General features: G+C 38.3%; 1 long non-coding RNA gene across 1 annotated transcript; it reads right to left on the bottom strand.

Moving 5' to 3' along the window:
* Window positions 1–815: 815 nt before the first annotated feature.
* LOC127341259 (uncharacterized) lies at window positions 816–4,728 on the bottom strand. The gene is made up of 3 exons (XR_011754902.1): window positions 4,469–4,728; window positions 3,900–4,365; window positions 816–1,096 (listed from the first exon to the last, which is right to left on the bottom strand). It is a non-coding gene; the product is annotated as an uncharacterized lncRNA (long non-coding RNA).
* Between the last annotated feature and the right edge of the window lie 1,130 nt (window positions 4,729–5,858).

Raw genomic sequence — 5,858 nt, 5'->3', positions numbered from 1 at the left:
GTGGAAGTTTCAGTTTTGGACATATATCCTCAATCTCATATGAGAAAATTATTAATTGTTGTTACATGCTTATGCATATAAGAGGAGTCCATTATCTGTTGTCTATGTTGTCCCGGTATGGATGTCTAAGTTGAGAATAATCAATAGCGAGAAATCCAATGCGAGCTTTCTCCTTAGACCTTTGTACAGGCGGCATAGAGGTACCCCTTTGTGACACTTGGTTAAAACATGTGCATTGCGATGATCCGGTAGTCCAAGCTAATTAGGACAAGGTGCGGGCACTATTAGTATACTATGCATAAGGCTTGCAACTTGTAAGATATAATTTACATAATACATATGCTTTATTACTACCGTTGACAAAATTGTTTCATGTTTTCAAAATCAAAGCTCTAGCACAAATATAGCAATCGATGCTTTTCCTCTATGGAGGACCATTCTTTTACTTTCATTGTTGAGTCAGTTCACCTATTTCTCTCCACCTCAAGAAGCAAACACTTGTGTGAACTGTGCATTGATTCCTACATACTTGCATATTGCACTTATTATATTACTCTATGTTGACAATATCCATGAGATATACATGTTACAAGTTGAAAGCAACCGCTGAAACTTAATCTTCCTTTGTGTTGCTTCAATACCTTTACTTTGATTTATTGCTTTATGAGTTAACTCTTATGCAAGACTTATTGATGCTTGTCTTGAAGTACTATTCATGAAAAGTCTTTGCTATATGATTCACTTGTTTACTCATGTCATATACATTGTTTTGATCGCTGCATTCACTACATATGCTTTACTGTTGCGATCCGACCCGGTACGGGTTGAATCTCTGTGCTTAGTAGTGCTAGTCCCTGGATCAATCGCTAGCACACACAGTTTAAGATGTAATACCAAGAAACAAAGGTCTTTATTACATCGCATGATCCAAATTACATAACAACTTACAAATTGCATAGCACAAGGCTAGCTCAATATCAGAGTTCACAACGAACCATAACAGCATGGAGTCCTTCGTCTTCATGTGCCACAGGCGAGCATGTCGAGTATAGACTCGTAACCCTAACCATCGAACCTCACTCGTTCATCAAAATATCTGCAACATAAAACGTTGCAGCCACGCAGGGTCAATACATTTGGAATTGTATTGGCAAATGTCACTATTTGGTGGATATATAAATGGCGCCTAAAAACTACGTGCTCATTTGGCAGGTGGAGTTTAGCATCTTTTGCGAAAAGCAATAGTTTCCCTATCTTTTATAAACAATTTTTATTTTTCAGAAACATCGTCTAGGAATATATTAGCATAACCCATGCCGTCGCAAGACGGTTAGCTTCACATGCTCCTAAACATCTACGGACATGCTAGCATAGGCCCATGTAAACACAAGACAACCTAGCTTTGCATGCTCCTAAACCCATTGTTTATCCCATCAAGTTTTATTATGAAATTGGGATGATGAGATCCTCCAAACAGTTCCAGACTCTAGTTGCTCATAATGTCCATAACCGGGGACACGGCTAAGTACTTAGTTTGACACTCTCGAGAGGCTGTACACATTCCCCACATGACCTAGTCTCTTCTTCTTCCATGATGCGCATTTTGCTCAAATGGACAGATGTCGACTAGGACAAGATCTTTCAGAAGCAATACCTCAACCACAATGGACGCGCTCCGTCCTACCAATACCTACCACCCTCTGTACATTGGGTCGAGTTCTCGCAACCTACTCAATCTAGCCAGAGCCCATATAGCATGTGGTTGTACTGGAAGCTATTAAAATAGAAACCTGTCAAATCTCTTTGTTTCTGGGTGGCCAACCACAAGTGCGATACACACGACCGCCATAGACATGACTCCGGTGTAACCACTCAACATAAACCAAGCATTACCACTTACCACCCAGATGATTCATTATCTTAGGTTGTTTTATTACATAAAATCATACTTTCACAATACCACATATCACATCATGAGATCCCAACCACGCATCTACAATAGCAATGCTAAGCATACTACAATACGGTAGCGACAAAGAACAAGTGTTGAACATGTGGTTGTTCTAATAGCTAGGTGATCATAGCATAGTAATATATATATTTATTTATTTAAAACAATCCTACACATGAATAGCTACTGAAAATAACTACAAAGTGCATATAAAAATAGTAGGACAAGACGGCGTGTGACACTTGCCTTTTTGGTATCTGAAGAATTCTGCCCTTCTCTCAATCAAAACGCGTATCTCTCCATACAACTATAACATAAAAGTAACAGAACATAAACACACATTCAAGCAACAACAAAAACAAGCAAGACAACAATTTAGAAAGATTTGTTATTCATTGTATTTTAGTTTTCATTAAATTTATGGTTAACTCGGAAATTGAAGGTATGGCAGAGGTATGGCTTGCAAGATATGAATTTGAGTTATTAAATGGATGGGTCAAATACTTGGAAAGGAAGTGATTATCTAAGTCAAGTCCTCGGAATAAAAATGATTGATGAGAACCTATGGTCCATGGTTGTTTGCTACTCAAGAATGGATAATTATAATGATCCTTGTGTTTTAGAAACTCTCACAAGCATCCCAAGTGCAATTCAAAATGCAACTTGACAATTGACACTTATCAAAGTAGTACAGATTCACACATAGACTTGGGTATGAGCTAATGGTATCTTTAATTACTCAAATAACTCATTTGTAATTTGAATAGCCCAAGCTTAATAAATATGATCGAATGGCATGAGATTGGATAGACATGAATGGTATTCAAGATGTGGATCAAAGATTCTAAAGGATGTCAAAGTTTCAACACATGTGTAGAGTGTCTCCACAACACTTGCACAGGGAAAATCTATAAATAAGATTTGTCACAATTTAGTCAAATAACTCATGTGTAGTTTGAATATTGTGAGCCAGTCAAATATAATTACGATAGATATGATCCTAGACATGATGACACATCTAAATGATTTCGGTAGATGGCTACGCTCATATGATTTACTTTGGAAAAATGAAATCATGCTTCAACCTCAATGTTTACAAAAATAAATTATGATAATGGTTTCCATGGATATTGATGAGTAACACATATTCAAAAGAAAAGATATGATCAAGTAGGGTTTATGGATTGTGTCGTATGATACATGGAGGGATATTACTTCAAATCTAAAACCATGTGAAGTGAATATAATCAACTAAACTAAACATGTGTGCTACTGGATAGATAATTCCAATGTGATTCAGTTACAAAAGGAATCAATTTAAAATAATTTATAGAATTTAAGTTATGTCGAAACTACTCAAGTTCTCATAATTAGACTTGAATACATGCAAATAGTTCTATAAGTTTTAGGCACTGATGTTAATGGACAGGGGACATCAATATGTTCCATTTGCAAGAGGAATCATTTGATTTAAATTTGTAGAATTTGAACCATGCAGAAAATACTCAAACTTACATATTTAAATTTGAATATTTTCAACTTGTCCAAAAACCAATTTTTATTTCATCATTGGGTTCTACTCATTTTTCTGAATTCAGGGGTATATTGTTTGCTATATTTGGTCATGTGTACACTTTCCAATAATGTTTACATGATTAAACACGTCGCGGTTAAATTTTGATGTTGTACGAAAAGTTGTCCGAAAAAGTTTATCGGATGGAAAAACTTTCTACACGAAAGTTGTAGAGAATTTAATTACGAACTCAACGTCAGAGAAATCATCTAAAACGGAGCTCTGAATCTATTGTTATGAAATTTCAAAGTTTTTATAGGTGAACAAGCTAGCATCATCTACGCTGATTCGGTGGAACAGGAAGATGTTTTTTTTTTAGACGAAGACAGACCATTGGATTGGGATCTAACAGCGTATAATGGATATGTCTCATACCTATAAGCACAGCACGATGGAACTATCGGCATGGTTGACGTGACGGTGCCGGCCTGGCGGGTTAGAGTCGTTCACGTCGGCTAGATGCTCCTCCGGCTTGGGGTAGTGGTCGACGGGGCTGCGGGGCTTCACGGGGGTCTCGAAGACTGGATATTCAGCGTCTCCTCCTTCCTCGATCGAGGATGGCAGTTAGCTGACCGAGCTTTGCTGCGGCAGAACTTCGGCGATGGATACGGCTCGCGTCAACGGTGCTCTGCGCGAGATGGTGAACAATCAGAACAACGAGGTGATTCAGGGGAAAAGATCAGACGAACAATGAAGGGCTTGGGGCGACGAGGTGCGGTAGGAGACGGCGGTCACAGCAGCGGTCTTCACGTCCTCTTTCTGCTCCCCGAGCGGCTGATGCGTGCGGATGGAGCAGCTCGTGTGGTGATGAACTCCGGCGATGTTTTACTGGAGTTGTGCTCTGCAGATGGATAAAAAGGATGAGAGCGAGGTAGTAGATCAAGAGGAAGATATTGGCGCGGGCGAGAGGGTCACAGGAGGTCTGAGACGACGGCGACATCAACCTTCGAAGCTCAGCGACGGTGGCGGCGGCGCGAACTCCGGTGAGAAATTTTGGCAGCTTGGCGGCACCAAAATTAGGGTTTTTAGGGGCAAAATACAGAGAAGATTATGAGGTATTTATAGGAGGGTTTTCGTGGCAGAGGAGCACGAATCGAACGGAATCGGCGAAGAAAAAGGGAGATTTTCGGTTCTGGTTCATACGCGTAGGTGGGATGAACTTTTGGCTTGAGGTTGAAGATAGCTGCGGGGCCCCACGTCAGGGAAAGAAAGAAAGAAAGAGGAAACATAAAAGAAAAGGGGCAACGTGCGCTGATGGTTGGCCTGCAGCTGCGCTGCGTACCAGACTTGCCGCGCCGTCGCGCGCGTATGTGCAGGACTTGCATTGCTCATTGATTGAGCTGCCTGTCTCGTTTCTCTTTGTTTTTATTCTTTTTCTATTTTAGTTTTTAGTTTCAGTTTTAGATATCCAAACGGACTTAAATAAACTTTGTAAAATTTATAATCTGCTCAGTATGATTTTCGGACACTATTGATTACACTTTCAATTCAAAATAAAAACACAAGTGTAGATTTTTAGACACTTGCCCTATAGGCTATTTAAAAAAAACAGGAAACATAATTTGGATTTATTGAAATCAAGCGATTAAAATATTTCCCAAAATCGAAACCTTACGCAGGTTTTATTTCAAACGCTGATTTTGATATTGTAGTCGAAAATGACTCAAATGAATTTATAAAACTTATTATGGTCAAAACCAAATTACAAAAATGTTATTACGCATGCAATGCTTTATATGACTACCTGGACATTGATATTCCAAAGTAAGATTTGGGGCATTTGTCTTAAATAAAATCTTATATGATTTCAAAACCATGAAATAGAACTAGGTTTGGTTTGGAAATATTTTGAAAGCAAATCTTTGTGAAAACTTATTTTGGAAAGGGCTTTTAAATAAAACTCAAAATTTTTAATTCCTTGTGAAATTTCAACAAAGACAAGCAAATCAATCAACTGAATTTATTTATTTTTACATTCCAACATTTATAAAATTTTGGGATGTTACATTTACAAATAGTATGATCAAGGTTATGATGGCATGTCACTCCAGAAATTATCTTTGTTATCGTTTTACCTGCTCGGGACGAGCAGAACTAAGCTTGGGGATGCAGATACGTCTCCGACGTATCGATAATTTCTTATGTTCCATGCCACATTATTGATGATATCTACATGTTATATGCACATTTTATGTCATATTCGTGCATTTTCTGGAACTAACCTATTAACAAGATGCCGAAGTGCCGATTCTTTGTTTCTTTGTTTTGGTTTCAGAAATCCTAGTAACGAAATATTCTCGGAATCGGACGAAATCAACGCCCATGTTCCTATTT

The sequence above is a fragment of the Lolium perenne genome, chromosome 3, assembly GCF_019359855.2.
Source record: "Lolium perenne isolate Kyuss_39 chromosome 3, Kyuss_2.0, whole genome shotgun sequence".
Taxonomy (NCBI): Eukaryota; Viridiplantae; Streptophyta; class Magnoliopsida; order Poales; family Poaceae; genus Lolium; species Lolium perenne.
Note: the sequence above shows the minus strand (reverse complement) of the source record. Positions and strands in the feature narration are given on the sequence as shown.